The sequence below is a fragment of the Lathamus discolor genome, chromosome 16, assembly GCF_037157495.1.
Source record: "Lathamus discolor isolate bLatDis1 chromosome 16, bLatDis1.hap1, whole genome shotgun sequence".
NCBI lineage: Eukaryota > Metazoa > Chordata > Aves > Psittaciformes > Psittacidae > Lathamus > Lathamus discolor.
The window spans coordinates 8,528,375-8,546,312 of record NC_088899.1 but is presented as its reverse complement, the minus strand read 5'-3'; the positions used below and the strand labels follow the sequence as shown (position 1 = coordinate 8,546,312).

Below are 17,938 nucleotides of genomic sequence, written 5' to 3'. Positions count from 1 at the left end.
CAAATAAAGCAGTTTTAGAAGCTGCAGCCACTAAACACTGGCATTACCCATGTTGCTTTGATCAACGTAATCTGGACACAAAGCTCCTTCCCTCCTAAATTCATTGTTTATGGCTTTTCTCCCTTGTATTTTTTACTGTTTGGTCTTCTCCCAGGTTTTCCTGGGTTTGATCCTCCTACCTCCCCAAGACCAGATGCTTACAAGGTTTGCTATAAGCATAGTTCTGTGGAATTTGCTCATACCATCTGCTTTAGTAACTTGGCAAGTTAATGAGGAATCAGATGAAAACAAGCTCTGTATCTTAGCCTGGCACAAAAGCAACGGGTGCTACTCTCCATCTATTTTCCTGGCTAGAGGATTTCTAGAGTTTCAGAACTGTTGCAGTATTACCAGTGATGAGTTTTGGAGCCAATTGTTATCCTTGCTTATGTGCCTGCTCCAATCTAATTAAAGCAGAAGGGAAAATGCACTCCAAAGGCACATTTGGGTTCTGGGAAATAGAATAATGCTTATAAGAAATGACCAACACCATCAACCTGAAATACTCCAGTTTGTGAGCAGATCACATACAAATAAAAAGGCACCTGAATAGTGAGAGTGCTGCAATAGTTTAATTGATACTTGCATGGGCTGAACTAAGCCCCCAGGCTATGCAATACCAGCTCCAAGCAAAGACTGATGTTTGCACATGTTTGCTCACTGGCAGTGGTTTGGGTGTAATGTGTGAAGGGAACAGAAAAGGTCTTGAATCAAGTCCCATTGCAAGCAAGGGCAGGACTGGACCGCGTTTGGGAGCAGTTTTGGTGAGTGGTTCACAAGAACGAGAATGCCCATGAAATTAATCCCTTCCCCTGTTTTCCCTTCAGGAAATAGTAATCTAAACACTTGTGTTTATTGGGCTTTGCATCCCTGCGTTGCAGCTTGGTCCCTGTGAAACATCTCCCAAATAACTATGTGATGGAGAGGTTTCAATCAGTGCTCGCTATCTTAATGTTGGCTTTGGTTGTTCTTAGAGGAAAAACTACAGGATGGAAATGCCCTCTGCACTACTCTAAATGCTGGCATGAGGATACTAAAGAGAAGTTAAGACAACAGGTCTAGCTTGTACTGAATTCTGAAGGCTTGATAAGGGTACTTTAAGTGATCCATGCAGTTGGATGCTTGCTGTAGCATGCTGTCAAGAAAATAAGATGCTACATTGATGACCCTGTCTTCTCAAGTAGTTCTCATAATGAAAGATGCCTCTGTGTAAGCATCACCTAGTCTGGAGTAAGCAGCAGCATATGGAAGGTTGTTTACACCTCAGTTGGTGAGCCTCAGACCAAAGTGATGTGGAAGTAGGAATGATTTGATAACTGAGAAAAGGATGTGTTATAGCTGGCTAGTTCAGTTCTGCCATTGGATTGAATTGTGTGGCCACTGTTCAGAATGCCCTGTTTCAACATGCTGCCATCACTTGGGGTTACACTGCTGCTTTCTTTTCCCCTATAGAGGTGGTGGGGTTTTTCTACACAAGAGTGTTGATGGCTTAGGTAACACATTAATTAACTCTTTTACTGGCAAGCAGCTGTGATATATGCCTGTGTGGTACAGGCTGTCAATTGAAAGGTCCCTCCATCTGTTTGCTTTAAAAGGAGCTAAAAAACCCAAGCTAAAACCCCATTTCACAGCTGATGAAAGGCTCAGCCCTTCTCCCTTCCTCCTCTCCCTCCCCAGTAATCACATTATTCACTGGGATGGAAAAAAGCCTTGGTGTTAATTTCCTCCATTCTCACACCTTGCAACCCAGCACAAGTTACTGCCATTTCTTGTCCTTCAGAGACCAATTACTGCAGGTGAAGTCAGGCACAGAAGCAGTGTTGCTAGGAGTGGGAAACGGGGACTGGGGCTGGATGTAGCCTTTGAGACTGGCAAGATGCAGAGATCTGGGTTGACCCTTTGTAAGCCTTATAGAATGGAAACCTTGGGGCAGATTGAAAATGGCATGTTTGGTAGCTGCCCCAGTCAAGTCTCTTGTATATGATATCTTACAGATGTGAAGGGTGATGTCCAGATGTGGCCCTGAGATGGCAGCGCTTGTGCAGAGCCCTCCAGGTTCTGATACAGTGCGGAAGAGGGATGCTGTGGATGATTTGTATAACACTAAGCTGCTCCATACTTTATTCTTGTGGTCTTTAAGTCCTGTAGTATTATTTCACATCCATTGTAGGCTTTTAGCCCCATGACTTACATGGCAGGTACCTGTCTATTCAGGTCCAAGCATCCTGGCTGGTGGGTATCTTCCCTATCTTCCCTGGGATGCACATTCCTCCTGCAGGTACACAAGAATCCACTGGAAAACAACCCTGGCTCTTGGAGAAGCAACAGAGCAGAGTCTTCTATGGCAAGATAACTCTGCTGTGGAAAGAGGATTCAGGGAAACTCCCGGTAAGGTTAGCACCAAATCTGTTTTATTTTCCTTGTATACAAGTGGGTTTCTGCTGAGTACTCAGCATGTGGGAAGACATCTGTCATTTCTCAGGGTTATTTTGTCAGCAGCTCTCTTCCACTTTCAAAGCTGGATTGACACTGCCTGTACTTGTAGTTCAAATGTTATGGAAGGAAAATGCTGATATTGGAGGAGCACTCCTTGCCCTGGCAAAGACGGTCCATGCCATCCAGTGGTGATGCTCAGCAGCCCTGCTGAAGGTCACGATCACATAACAGAGCAAAATAGTTCTTAGTGAAGTAGTTTCCCTTTGTTTCAAGACTGAAACCTCTCAGAATTCAGTTACTGGAATTAATTACAGGTAATAAAAGATAGGCTTAACTAAATACATTCACCTCAGTGTATTAGGCTTCTGTTGCACCAGATGTGCTTATACAGTGATGGCGTGGCTTGTATTCTTTTCATGCCCTGCCCCTCTGTTTTAGAAGGAAAAAGGAAGCTATGTCTATATTAGACATAGAAAATGTCTAATAAAGCAAAAGTGGCCACCATGGAGAAAGGGTGTCACAGCATCCTTCTTCTTCTGCCTGGTTTTGTTTGTCTTCTCTTTTAGCATCGCTTCCCCTGGCTGTAAACACACTCTGGATTTTGCTCTCGTGTGTCTGTATCACAACTTCTGTCTTGAGAAAAGGCCTTTCAGCTTTGTTCATGTAATTACAGTGCAGCAAGGACAGGCTGGGAGAGAAGCACCATAATTAGGAGGTTTTTCAAAGACACATTTCCTGCGCTGACTTTCTGGTCTCCTGCTAGCGCTGCCACTGCTGTCTCTTGAATAATACCTGCCTCCTTTCTGTCCTTAATGCCACTGGTGAGGCCAGCTGTCAGGAAGGCACAGTTTACCTCCTTTTTTCTTTGTAAAAAGCCTTTTTTCCCTTCCTTTTCTTTTTTCCCTGCTTCTTTCCCTGATGGTGCTGTCAAATGCAGCTCACTGTGAGACGACAGTGCTCTGTGCCGCTGTGGCACTTTTCATCTCAAGCCTTAAAGTCCACTGCAAACATTGAGTACAGACTTGCTGTGTTTTAGTTTTGTTCAGTTTCTGGCTGGGCAGACTCATGGTTTTGGGTTTAAATTAGGGCTACTGAGAACTTCCTTAAGGGTTTGTTCTTCAGCTGCATCTATGGAAGATGCAGTTCCCTGTCTCCACAGCTACTGCTTGGGGATGAGGGGTGTTGGGAAATGTGGTACTTGGACACCCTGGAGAGTCCCAGCACTAAGAAACTGTACCCACAGCATCTCCCTGAAGATGCTCCTTCCACGTGGCAGTCAAATGATCATTGTAGCTTTTACAGCAGTTCCCAGCACAGTACAGTAAGTATCCAGTGGAGTCTAGAACCAAACCCAGGTCTAAGCAATTCCTTGTATTTATACACATATACATACACATACCTAAGCTATGTTCCAGGTTTCTAAAATGGTAAATCTATTTAATGACAATAAATAGAATGAGCTTTTCCTCAAGTCTTTGGGTCAGGTTGATCTTTGGGATATATAAAGCTGCTGTGCCATTTCCTATCTAATGATGAATTCTTTTGATGCTCTGATTAACCTAAAAATAACCCTTTCTGTTTCCTCCTACCTTAATGCACCCTTTTGCTCTAGCAGTACACAGACTGAAGGGTCACGTAGCCATTTCCTTGTACAAAGGGTCTGTTTTTTCCAATCCAGATTATTCTTTCAGGAAGATAACCAGGACACTGGAGCTGCTTTCCAGGAAGACCCAAGTAATCCTTGCCCCCCACTGTTTTCTGATTAAATGAAGTTATAAATGGTTCAAATAACCAAAGAAATGAAGGGATAACAGCCCAGCGTAGGTAGAAGCGTATGTTCCATAAGGAAGAGTATTAAGGCCAGGTTGGATGGGGCTTTGAGCAACCTGCTCTAGTGGAAGGTGTCCCTGCCCATGGCAGGGGTATGGAACTGGATGAACTTTAAGGTCCTTTCCAACCCAAACCATTCTATGTCTCTAAGAATCTATGGTTCTATGATTCCCCACCTTGAAGTAGGTAGGAAAACCATCCTGAAGTGCTTTTCTTCCTAACCAATTTTACCATTCAACACTCAAGTAAGGCCCTGTGGAAGGGTCACTGTGCAGCAGTGTCCTACTGCTGAGTCTTTGGTGACAATTTGTGGTATTTTTCCTCTACAGTGTCCTAGGATCTGCTCAGTTGAGTCAGTCTGTTGTGTTTTCACTGTTGTACCATTTGGCATTCAAATACATGCAGCCGGTGAAGCAGTGCTCACTCTCCTCATTTGAATTATCCATGCAAAGTTGATGTGGTTTTGAAATGTCATTTAACTCATTGGCTTGTTGCCTGTCCAGAAGATCTGATGCTGCTGCAGTGCTGCTACTGGAGTTGTACCACAAATTCTCATTTCATAGGATTCATCCACATTTCACCTGGGGAGGAAGCAGGAGGAGCTGGTCATGATTATTGCCATCCTCTGTTTTCACTATGTAGCATGTTTATAGCTGTGAGTTTGGTCTTTCTAGTCCTTGCTGCCACCTCATCCTTCCAACACCCCACAAAACACCATGTCATCCTCCAGCCCCTTCTTCCCACAAGTAGGTGATTTCTGTTCTATTCACCCTGTCTGTCTATGAGCTTGTCTGGGGAAACCAGTGTATTTGTATCACAGGAAGGAAACCCCATCACATCCACCTTCCTTTTGTGTTTGCTCACATAATCTTCCAGTTACTCAGGCCTTGGCACCGGCCGTTGAAAGAGTTCACATCTGCTGCTGGAAACAAGATAAGTGTGCTCGCAGGCACTGAAATGTGCTTGGCTACTTGACATCTATCATGTCCCTGCCTGCCTAGGGGGGATGCATCTCACAGGCAGGGACTATCTTGCAGCATTACAGAATTGATTTCACTTACCCAGGCCTCCTATAGATAGAAAACAGATGCAGTTGCCAGCAACACTGGCATGAGCAGGTAAACAGATGTGAGTATCAGAGATAAAAGGTGGTTTAAATTTAATAGCTGGACAGTTTGTTGGAGTTGAAACAATCCCAGTGGAAATGATCTCCTCTGTGCAAACCAAGTCTACAAAGGGGGATGATTTGTAGCTGACAGTGGCCCCGATGCAGCACATCTATGCTCAGGGTTTGTGTCAGAGAAGGGATTTCCTGCTGTGGTGGCATGTCTGTGCTGGGGACAGCATTCCCAAGTGGTGCTGCTAGGATAGACCTGCCTACGAGAGCAGCAAAGCTGAGACACTGCAAAGTGTTCCCTGAGAACCCCACACACTGATTCACAAGGCTGCTAATCCCTGGATGACTGCACACAGCATCCCAAGGGTCAACATCCTGCACTATGGGCCTTCTCTCCTACAGGGATCCGATAGCTGTTTTGCTATCACTGCCCCCCCCCCCCCCCGATAACCCCAGAGCTCAGAGCTTTGCTAGCTAATGGGGTGCACCATTTGCTGCCATGAGGTAATGCTGATGTCTTCTCCTTTGCGTGTATTTGATACTACATGAGGTGGAAACGTGACTGTCTTTGTGCAGGCCTGGCATCTCGTTTGCAGTCGCCTGTTTGCCATCACCTCTTGTGATTTGAATGAGTAATTCCTGACATTTGTTTTTGGGCAGGTGGCTCTGACACACCCTGACTCCTGCTTTCAAATACAGGAAGGGCCATGGACAACACCTCATTTCATGGAGTTGAACAGGAGCACCATCCCATCAGGTACATGTACAAAAGACACTGCCCATGTTTGGTGTTGCAGGAGCCTGAAGGGACACATGCAATAGAGAAGGTGGATTGCTATGGATGGAATAGGGCTTCCACAATCTTTGTTTCCACATTAAAGACAGGTTCAGATCGAAACTCAGGCTCTTGACAACTTACACGAAGTCTTGTTACAAAACAGCATCTGGGTTTGATGTTCTTCAGTATTCACAACTCAAACCCTCTGCCTGTGTCACATGAATGGCAAAGGTATTTGGCACCTTTGGGCTGAAGTTGTGTGGGTTCTTTGAGTAATTCTGACTGAATTTTGAGTCTTTGAGCACACAAGGAGGTGACCAAACACTGTGAATGGTCTGTTCCATACCATGGATGCTCCCAGTCTAACAGATTGTTTCTTAGAGCAAAATGCTACCCTGGGTTACAGTCAGCCATGACTGACCCTTACAGAAACTGTCTCTGTGCAGCATACTCACAGAGTAATGTTGTTTAGAGATTGGAAAAGCACATCTAATAATCTAATTATAACAGAATCTCTTTGGTTCCTATGTGTGTTACTAGTACATTGATTTTTATATTCCCTTCTGTTATATACTATCCCATTTCTGTGACGAGGACTTTTTCATAGGCCAGGCTCTGTGCATTGCTCTGGGTGTTCACTTCCCACCTGGAAGTGGTGGCTATTCCATGGCTTTTTGTCCATGCACTTGACTGCTCTTTCAGTGCGGAAGATGGATGTGGGTCTTCTATACACAGACAGGGTCTTGGGGAATGCTGGATCTGAGCCATAAAGCAGGTGAGCATTGTGGTTTCTGGCCCAGCCCTAAAACAAGGAGAGAAACCATAAGATCTACTCATTGCCCTTGGTGCTAGAACAGTTCCAGCTTGGCTCAGCCACAGACAGGAAGCTTAAATGAGGCCACTCATTACTGTTGCAGACCAAAGGGTTTCTTCAAAGCTAACTCAGTGGAGAGTCTGCCCCCAACAGACACCAGCACATGAAATGCCTCAGCATGAAGGCACCTTTCTTCACCTGAGACTTGGAAATCGAACACTCTGTGTGTGTTTTCAGCCCAACCCAGGGAAATAACTTGTACACAGAAAAACAGCAGCATTGCCTGTGGAATAAGACAAAGAAGACACAGTTTTTGCCAGTTCTGAAAGGTTTCTCAGCACTCAGACCTAAATGCAGCTGATTCTTGCTGTTCAAAGCATAAGGTTAATCAGTGTCAGAACTGGGTTTGTTCCATAGGAATCTGTTGATTTAAACAAGTCTGTTGTATCAGACTTGGGAAAAATATATCAGGAAACAACCAGGAAGACGATCTCCTGTTTGCTCAGCATGGATTTATGTGTCAGAGTTGATGGGTTTCATGCTTTAAGCCAGAATTAAGGCTATTTCTTTGGGGTTTTTGCCTCATCATTGTAGGATCAAAGCTCTGAATGTACCAGTGACAGTGTTTAGCTCTTTTGCAAGGGGAGAACCAAGATGTATCCCCATCATGTAATGGCCAGTGTTTGTAAGATGGGCTGCGACCAAAGTCTCTGCTATCTGACAACGTAGACCAAAAGCTTTGAGTAGATTCTCAAGGAGGAAAGATGTTTCTTCCTCCTCTTAAGAGTTACAGGCAGGAAATACACCATGAACTGCAGTTGTCCGTGTTGTGGGTGTGAACCAAGGTTTCAGCTGCACACAGGACATTTGCTTATCCACAAGGATTTGAGGTAGTTGGCATGTCAGTGATACACAGCGGGCTAGGATATACTGTCAGTGGAAATGAGGATGGGAGAGAAAGGCTGAAGCCAAGTCTCTGTTTCTTCAAATGGCATCTCTTTCTATAAGGGCTTTAAAAGTTCCATGGTACAATCCCTAAGGAAACAATGCAATACAAGTATCAAAGCCATTTCTTGCCTGGATACCATGGTCACACTTAGAACTACCCTGCTCCAAGCTGGGGAGAGCAGGATGCTGTTTGTGGTCCTAGGCAGGAAGGCTCAAGAGGGCTTTGAACTTCACAGGAAGGATTCCAAAGTGCCATAGAGGATTGAGCAATGCTATGGCTCACAGCCTTGAAGTGAATTCCCTGGGAAGGAAGTGGCCTGTGGAAGTTGTACCAAAGCTGGGTAATGACTCCAGGTCCTTTGCAAGCATAAGCATTCTATGGTTCTATGAACTCAATGAGCCTAAGCATGCTTTCCTGAAGCCGATGATCAAATACCTGCTCATCCCCAGTGTGAACAGGTCTGAGTGCAGTAATGTAGCAAACGCCATCTGAGGTGAGTGAGCTTTCAGATGGGTGGATTCTTTTTGCCAGTGATCTAAACATTGGCTCCTTTATGGTACATTCTGCCCGGTTTATGGTGCTTTTATGATGTATCCTGGGACTCGCACTTGCCTCTGCACCAGATCCTGCTCCCTGGGGTTGGTGTGTCCCTGCTCTCGCTGTAACCTGGGGTTTGCCTGCTTTTAGGAGTGAAAATTGCACCCATTGTTCTCGGGTTTGTGGGTGTTTGTGCTGTAATTCACTGACTGGATCTGCAGCAAACCTGTTTTGAAGTGCAGCTCTAACGTGGGAGACTGTTCAAAAGGCAAGGTGTGTCTGGCTGATTAGCTGAGCTGGAGTCACCTGACCCTGAACAAATAGTTCCTGACCTGAATTTAATGTTAGCTTTATTTACTTAATATAGTAACGTTATAACTGGACTGCAGCCAGCTGTATCCTTAACCATTTCCTCTCTTGGATGTGTAGTTTCAGAGAGGACCTCACAAAGCCAACATCAAATCGTGCTGTGGATCCAGACATCTTGCAGCGAGGTTGTTTCCACCTCCCCCCCCCCCCTCCCCGTGGATGCATCAGCTGCAGGATTGAGAGAATTGAGAGAAGCAGGGACATTAAAGGTGTTACAACACGCACTGAAGTGTGATGGGAGGGGAAGGAAGCGGCTCGGCTCGGTGTGCTGTGTGCTGGTGATTCAGAGCAATGCACAGCCAGTTGGGAGGCAGCACTAAAGAGTGCTGACTCTCCCTTTCATGCTCACTCCTGGCACAGGGTGATGGTGAAGTCAGGGCAGTGTTAGCACTGTCACGCGATGCCGGTAGGGAGGATCGGCTCCATAGGCAACTGCTGCCAGTGTAGGTTAGAATTGAAACCAGCTCTGTGTAGGCAGAGATGTTGTCAGTGCCGATTCATTGCCCAAGAGGTTCGTGACTGCATGTTAAGCAGGTCTGAGGGGAAAGGGAATACTGTTTGTTCTAATAGAGATAGAGTTTATGGGCAGGAAGAAGAAAACTGGATTAATGATCCGAGGTTCCTTGGATGCTGGGAAAGCATCACTGCTGCTAGTTCTTGAAAGGCATGATAGGCAAATAGCATGTAAGCCATAGAATCATAGATCGGGTTGGGAAGGATCTTAAAGCTCATCCAGTTCCAATCCCCTACCTCAGCACCCTCACAGGGAAGAACTTCTGCCTAAGAGCTCATCTCAATACAGTGTGTGCTGCTTAAACACTACAGTGTCTGGAAAAGTCCATTCCAGTAAAATAATGTGGTATTCTCAGCTGCTGCCTTTATTTAGACTGTGGTACTGTGGTATATCCACAGAGCCTTGGGGCTGCTCTAGTTCTGTGGGTAACTTGACCAGCCCATGGTCTGTACCAGCCCAACTACTCTTCACTATCATCCATGCTAAACTCCTTTCCAACAACTCTGAGCACAAAGAACTGGCTCACATCAGCCACCAAAATACCTTACAATCTGACACCCAGCATGAGTCAGTGCTGCACACTACCTACGGCTGCACAGCTTTGAAAGACAGTGCTTGTGTCCCACTGCAAGCACAGGCTTTGTGTTTGCTGTTGTGATTAGAAAAGAGCTTTGTGTGGGGTTTGTCTGGAAAACCTTTAGGGTTTTTAGGGGGCTGGTGGCATCTGCAGATTCCTGCTGCTGAGACAAGCACAGTCACATTTGGGGAAGCAGTGTGATACATGAGCGCTGCTGGACCTATCCTCTCTAGGGCTAGGAAATAATGCAAGAAGACAGTGGTTTTCCCATGGCCTTCTTTGGTATTGCATGGCCGTGATCCATGGATTAACTGTCAGAGCTTCCCAAAGCAGCTCAAACATCACTTCATTTGGGAAATCCTCATGTTAAAAACAAAGAGCTGTGTAAGGATGAACTGCAAACAGGGAAACACCATGAAATCAACTGCATGTAGAAGCATTTAACAGGGCTTCTGTGTTTAACAGCAGCCAAGTGCCTGGCTCCATTTACCTGCCTGGGACACAGGAGCCGTTGCTGGACCTGCCTGAATGTCCTGGAGATTAGCAGGGTAGGAAAACACCTGCTTCCACTGAACTGATCCGAGAGGAGACAAAGGGCCAGAAAAGCGACGGCCCCAACAACACCGGGCTGGATGAAAGCTAATCTGTACCTGCAGCTTGGCAGTTGGCAGCCACAACCCCCCATTTAAAGGCAGTGAGAGTCCCAGTTCTTTAGATCTAAAGCCTCGCTGCTCTGAAGATGACTTTGTTCCATACCCCCAAACCCTTTTCCTTTTCCCTCTTTCTGTTCACTCAGCTGTGTCCAAATGAGGAGCAGGCAGATGGGAGTTCAGCAAGCCCAGATGCCAAACTGCTGCCCTCTGTAACAGGCAGGGAGGAGGGGCAGGCAACTCAGCCAGCAGGAAAGGTTAGAAACCTTCTGGCCATTGCTTACGAGCTTGGTGACACCCTTTATTTTTACTCCTGAGGAAGATGGGGTTGATTGGGACACGCCGATGACCACAGTGTAGGCTTCAATTCAGATATGGGATAGAAACTCTGGTGATGGGAAAGAGGGAATGTGGTGCTTTCATTGATCAGTGAGGGCTGTTCTCAGCACCTCTGCAAGCAGTGGTCTCCAGGAAGGTCTTTTAAGTTGGATTCTCAAATATTATGTGCCCAAGACCACTTAAAAGGTGAGCAGAAAGGCCAGACAAGCATCACTTGAGGCTCAGTGTCACTGCCTGACCCTGAGCTCTGTTTCATTCAGAAACTGGACTTAGCATCCACTGTCATTAGGCTCCTTTCCCCTCTGCTGTGATTGGAACAGAAACTGTTCTTCCAGCTGTTAACACAGATACACACACTGCAAACCAGGCCCCTTCATGGACGCAGTGCACAGATTAATGGGACACCGATGGCCTCTCCTGGGGCTCTTCAACTTCATGTTCTGTGTAGGTTTTGTGTGTATGTGTGTGTAATCTTACCTTTTCCTTGTTCACCAGCTTGTGCCCTATGGAAACACAATGGCAGCCTGGCAGATGGGATGTCTGGAGTGAGGTTTGGATGCCTGCAGAGAGGGGAGGGAAGAAAAGGTAAGGCTCAGAAGGTTGTAAAACTTTCTTTTGTGTTCAGATAACCACAGATGAGTCTCTCTTGCCTGCTCACCGCTTGTGTCACCTTCAGAACAGTAAGGAAACAGTGGAATGGACTTGTGACCTTACACACTAACACTGGCTAAACATGTTTGAGCTGTGCGATTGCAATGCGAGCCACCCCTCTGGGTTATTGTACCTCTCCAAAGGCTGCAGAGAGCAATATACTTCTCCCCTCCTCCTTTTGCTTGCTTAACTTGTTAAGACATGGAAGGTTACTCCTGCTATGACTCCTCTTCCTGAGCTGGCAGGTGGTGCCTTGCACTGAACTTTGCTCTCACAAACACGGTTGGGTTTCACATATCAGCCACCCATTGGGTGGACTCACCTGTGTGCACTGAATTTAGTCATTCTCCATGTGCTCCGTGGTTGTCTCAGGGCTGGGTTAAGGAGCTCTGTGGAGTGCAAGGGGGTTGCTACACAGAGAGGAGGGCTGAGGATTCCACACGTTTAATCTCATGCCTTTAACTGTAGGGATTGTGCAATGGGTTGCTGAGTACAGGTAAGGAGATGATAGAGATTGAGGGGATGCAGGAAGTGGTACTAATGGCTATCACCCTCGGATGAAAGAAATAACCACCTTTATGGGTCTACACTGATGTGACCCCTTAGTGCAGAGCTGCTCCAGGAGCAAAGAACTGTAATGCTGGATCAGAAGGCCAATGTGTTTTGTAGCCTGGTTTGAAGATCTGCTCAACAGGAGCTTGTTGAGGAATGGCTGTGAAATGAGCTGCTGACAAACATCTCCTATGTTTGGTTTTGACACAAGAAAATTTAAATTTGAACTGTGTGACCAGGTTTGCATCCTTTCTTCCTGTATCCACTCCAAAGCCATGGGCACATCCAGTGCTTCCTTTTGATCATTTGTTTGCTACCAACCTTTTGGTGTCAGTGACATCCCGTGGTGTAGTTACATGTGAACTGCACCTGGTTGGGTCTTGGTTTTATTCCTTCCTTCTTCACAGTTGATTAACACAGTTTTTAACACTTAATCATTCTATATTCTATGTTTGTCCCTAGATTATTGTATTGTGAAAGTGGAAATAGCTACACTGCTGGGTACCACTCACTGAGCATCCCAGGACACACATTTTACTATACTTATCCTCTTAACCCCAACCTGTTGTATATTTGTATTCCTCCAGTTAAATCCTGCAGGTTTTGCCTAACTGCCATTTGGGAAAGATTCCTGTTCACTTGAACCACCTGCATTAACCTGAGGAGGGATTATGAACGTAGGGATTTGGCTTGCTGGTGAGTGTTGATGGGCCAGATAGAGCTGAACTGATTTGATAACCCCAAAGACGAATGTTTCAGTGTAATAAGTCACACATTCATCTTGTCAAAGGTGCAAAATACACCATGGTTTTTTTGTGCTGTACTTCAGGGAGCTTTATCAAGTGCAGAGACCACACTTGGAGCATAAATCCATCAGTGCAGTATATGAATGAAATCTCAAAGCTTGGTGCATGAAGATCATTTATGATTAAGGAACTGTGATTAAGCCCTTAAGGAATCTCACCTCTGCAAATGGCAGAAAAAGCCTTGTTTGCTATTGCTGCATTGTAAAAGGAACTCCACTGAGCAGATCATTAAAGGCACCAGCAGGTATTGCACAGCTTAGTCCTCTGCTGTGTTATAGGAATCCCATTAAACGTTGCTGCTTAATGCTCTTGCTCTGTAAATTGTGTATTGAAAACCTGGGTGTTTCTGACCCCAGCACAAGTGACAGTAAACTCAAACTTCAAACTCTGTGAGCCCCTTGCAGAGAAACCAGGTTTGCAACTAAAGGTTTCCAAAGTCTCTCTTGAGTTAGCTCTGAGGATAAGTTGGGTCTTGGGGGACTCCTTCTGCCAGCTGGGCTAATGAACGTGATCATTTGTTGTTTCATTAGCTGCATCTTTCATGGGAAATGCGAGTGCTTTTCCTCCATAACAAGGAGGAAACATTTTACTTGTTTTTCTTTTTCAGGGCATTGAGGAGAATGTTCAGAAAACTTCCTTGAAAAGAGATGAAAATGGGATTTGGAATCCCACAGCCTTAATTCTGCTTTCCTTTATTCCAGACACTGTTACTAAGCACACTTGGAGCTGAGCATCAGTTCTGCCTGAACCCCTCTTCCACATTAGGTTATCTCACAGAAGAGATCCCATTTGCCAACATCCAAGAAGCTTTTTGTGTAGGAAGGAAGAGTTTCTACCTCCTAGATTAATCCAGGAGTAAATACCACAATAACCTGGGCCGAAGTGGCCTGTAATCATTGGAATCTCGATCCTGGTGCCTGTGAATGGACCTTTATAAGCCTCTGCTTTTATCAGCCTGTATATTGGGAGACCTGAGTTCTGGCTGGAGATTTTATGGCTTTCTGAGACATTTTGTGTGTCATCACTGCATGGGGATGGGATTTAAGCTGCTGCTAAGTTTTTGTGTGAATTTACCAGCAAAACTGTGTGGATGCCCTTCAGCAGGTCCTTGCCTCTCTTTGTGCCTTACATTGTCCCTGTATATGTTGCATAGAATCCATTTCCAACACCCTGCCATGAACAGGGACACCTTCCACTAGAGCAGCTTGCTCCAAGCCCCTGTGCCCAACCTGGCCTTGAACACTGCCAGGGATGGGGTAGCCTATTCCATCAGTAAAGAACTTCCTTATATCTAACTTAAATCCCCCTGTTTCACTTTGACCCCACCACACCTCATCGTATCATTTTTTCTTTGGAAAAGCCATCGTCAACCCATCAATGTCCCTGTTGCGGGTCAGATGACCTGGAAGAGTTCCCATTAATAACCTAATTTCTGTTTCAACAGGAACCACATTCTGCTTGGCTGAACAATCAGTTGGGTTTAAAACACCACCTTGTCCGCACGGCATTCCTGTTGGCATATGGGAATTGCATTGCAATGGAAGAGTGCCTGGAATCGACTCGATGGCAAGAGAAGAACACCCCTTCACCATCAACTCTTGGTTGTCCATAGCCTCTACTCTTCAGCATACCTTAAGCATATATCTACACTGTTGAATCCTAACATCAAACCTGAATCCAACAGGAATTCCACCTTTGTTGCGCCGGAGCTGGTTTCGCCCCAGCCGCTCCCAAATCCCGAGGACACACCTGTTAATAGCTAGAGGGAAGGAGATTGGTTGGGTGGAAGGAATGCACCTGCGCAGGGAGGGGTGAAGGACTACATGTAAGACGAGCCCTAGACACCCGCCGTCTCTTCTCAATTCCAGCTTCAACAAGCCACAGCACTCTGGGGCTGCGAAGGGAAAACCACACGCCTTTTCCTCCTTTGCTTTTCCCTGTTTGGGCTGAAGCTCTTTGTTTCAGGCTCTAACACATCTCAGCCACGTGTTGCTTTTTTTCCAGGTACACTTCTATTTTTGCCTCCCTTTGTTGACCATGAAGAGCTCTTTCGCTCCAAGTTCGTCTTTTCCAGGACACGGGAAGATCGGAAGAGGGAAAACTCTTGTGCACGCTCTCCTGCTGATCCTTTTTGTTACCTGCTTTGAAGCTGTCTTGGTTTGGGCGAAGGTGGTTGTGCTTCCTGCACTGAAGTTGCTTTGCGTGTGTGTGTGTTCATGGTCCTGGTAAGACAGAGTGTCCAGGTTTAAAACTAGCCTGAAGAATGACTTCTTTAATGCCTTTTGTAACTTGCTCATCAATATTCTCCTCTCAACTTTAACTTTCTATAGGACTCTGTCCCCTTTTCCCCTTCCTCCTCCTTTCCCCAGGTAGATTAAAGAGGGTTTTGTTATACGTATCAGGTTTTGTCTGCTCAGAGTTAGGGGGGAGGGGAGCTGGGTGCATGAATTCAAACGTTCCTTTTACAACTAGCCAAACCAGTCAGGGCAGGTAAAAGCAGAACCAAGAGGTTGAATAGGAGGGAGCCAGTGGGGGAAAGCTGGTTTCACTGGGATGTCATGGGGAGCTCGGAGAAAGAGACCTCCTTGGAAAGGCTTGAATGTGACTAAAACGAAATGGGGGTGACATTGAAGAGGGCTCCTTGTGAAGAGAATCCTTGTGTTTCAGCAAGGCTCCAGCTTCAGCACTAACAGTCGCCTTTCTCAATGCGAGCGTGCCCTGGGCTCCTTGGATTTCTGTGTAATGATTGCCATTCCCCAGTTAGTTTTTAAATGAACTGCCATTTTAACTCATTTCCCTGCAGCTGGAAGCACCAAATCCTCCAGGTTTAGTTTTTCTATCACATTGGAGCCCCAACAAATTCCTTGCTGCAAGTGAAGGGAACAGATTTGGAACGGTTTGGACCACACTTGTTCAAGTGGAGCGGTTGCAGGGGAAGCTCTTGTTCTGTTTCAGCCCTCAGTTTCCGCTCAGGGCACGGAGGAGCCATTTTGGGTTCGTTTTGTTTATTCCTTTCTTACCTGAGGCTTTCTTTCGTGCATGACAAAATGAGCATAATTAAAGCTTCTCCTCACTCTGGGGATCGTTTGCTCTCGTTCGGTAGCTTCCCTTTGCCAGCTGGGACCAGCCTCTACTTGCACTAGGCTAGTTGGGCACCAAAGAGACAGAGAGAAGACAAAACAAAGTGGTTTGCTTCATATTTGAAGTGTGAAGTTTAGGGGCGGGTTGGAGGCAGTCCCTGTGCTGCTTTCTCAAGCAGGGAGATCGAGGCACCTAAAGAGCCCCATCTTGTCTGTTCTAGTTCGGCCGGTAGGAGATAGCGCTGGGGGGATCATGTTGGATGAAGTGTTTTGTAAGCAAGCAGCCTGCTTGGCTAATTCCTGATGCAGGAAGAGGCACTGGGTTTTGTAGACACTGAAGGAGGCAGCAGAAAGTGTTTGCTCACTGCTTCCCTCCACCCCTTCAATAAAACTCCCTTCTGGAAGGTTCTGCGGGGCACAAAGCTCCAAAGAATTCCAGCTTTGAGCTAAAATCCATGCAGATTATCCAGCTTCTCACATCAAAACGCTCTTTGGTTCGTTTCGGTTCAAGGAGGTGGTTTATAGCCCTTTACTGAAGGGTTTTGTTAGGAATGCTTTAATACTGGTGGTTCATTCCACTTCAGTGGGGTGGATTCTGTATTGTTCTTTTCTTCTTTTAATTGCAAGTATTGAAATCCAGCAGATTTAGCTTTTCATTGAAAAATCCTATGGTTTAAACGTGGTTTTGCTTTATTCCAGACTCCTCTCTAGCCTATGCTTGTTTCAATCTCACAGAACAGCATTCACATCAATAGTAGAGTGCTGTCCTACCTGTGAGCAAACACAATGCTCAGGCCAACTGAAAGCTTGCATTGGCACAACTAAACATTGAGTTTTGCCTTTGCAAATCCAGGAACGGGCTTTTGAATTGGTTTAGATGTCCCTTCTTCACCTGAACTTGTGTTGCAGCTTGCAGATGTGGGTGGCTGAAGTTAAGTGCTACCCAGAGCTGGAGGTGTTACATGACAAGGGTTTGCTTTGTGCGTGTCTAAATCCCTCTCCAAACTCATGCATTTTACTATTGGATTATCATCATCATCAGTTATTAGTGAATGAGCATTTGGGCTTGTTCATAAAGTGCTATAGAATTGGAGAATAGAGGAGTGTAGGAGAGATCCTGCGAATGCAGGGGTTTGGAAGCTGTGAGCTCAACACTCAGTCCTGTCTCCTCTTCCCTTTCCGTACAGCCATGAAGGCACAGGCATTCCTCTCAGGAGTTAACTTACTCTCAGTAGTAGTCATGGACACAGCCTTGGATGGTTTCATACATTGCAGGGGAGATAAGAATCAGTGCTTGAAAACCTGGTGTCTTACAGAAGTCCCTGAGATCAGGGGGTGCCCAGTGTGGGACTCTACATGCACTAATGCAGTGATGCTGGTGGCTCTTCCAAATGGAGCAGGGGCTGAGTTACTTTCTGCTTGTTGTACTGGGCAGTGCTGGTCTGAGTTTAACACTGTCAGTGAATGAGCTCAGGAGTGTGAGGCCACTGACCTGGTGACACAGTTTTCCTGCTGTATTTTGTCCTATAAAAACTGAGCAGTGTTTCTTTATGCCAGAAAGATGAGGGAAATACTCCCTCAAACAAAGCTTTCAGTTTAATCGACTCTAAATCAGTGAAAGTACACATTAAAATACACGCCAGTTCATGACACTGTTTGAAAACTGGTTTAATGGGATATTCATAAAGCTTTAAAGGTCCTCTGAGGCTTCCCCTATTCTGGATGGTTTAAATGTGTAGGAAATGGGGTTTCTTGTGTCCTTGGTCTAAAAATCACGGAGGAAGCTAAAGGGATAACTTTCTTTTCCTACTATAAAGGCACCTAATGGGATTTGGAATGCCAAGGTGCAGACTGGACATAACAGATACCTGCCATCAGCTGTCCCCTTGTGAAAACATCT

The 17,938-nt window shown here is 45.7% G+C and overlaps 1 long non-coding RNA gene across 1 annotated transcript; it reads left to right on the top strand.

Annotated features, from left to right (window-relative positions):
- The first annotated feature begins 6,044 nt into the window (after positions 1-6,044).
- LOC136022852 (uncharacterized) lies at positions 6,045-12,836 on the top strand. Its single transcript, XR_010616349.1, has 3 exons — positions 6,045-6,179; positions 11,445-11,534; positions 12,740-12,836. It is a non-coding gene; the product is annotated as an uncharacterized LOC136022852 (long non-coding RNA).
- Positions 12,837-17,938: the final 5,102 nt, after the last annotated feature.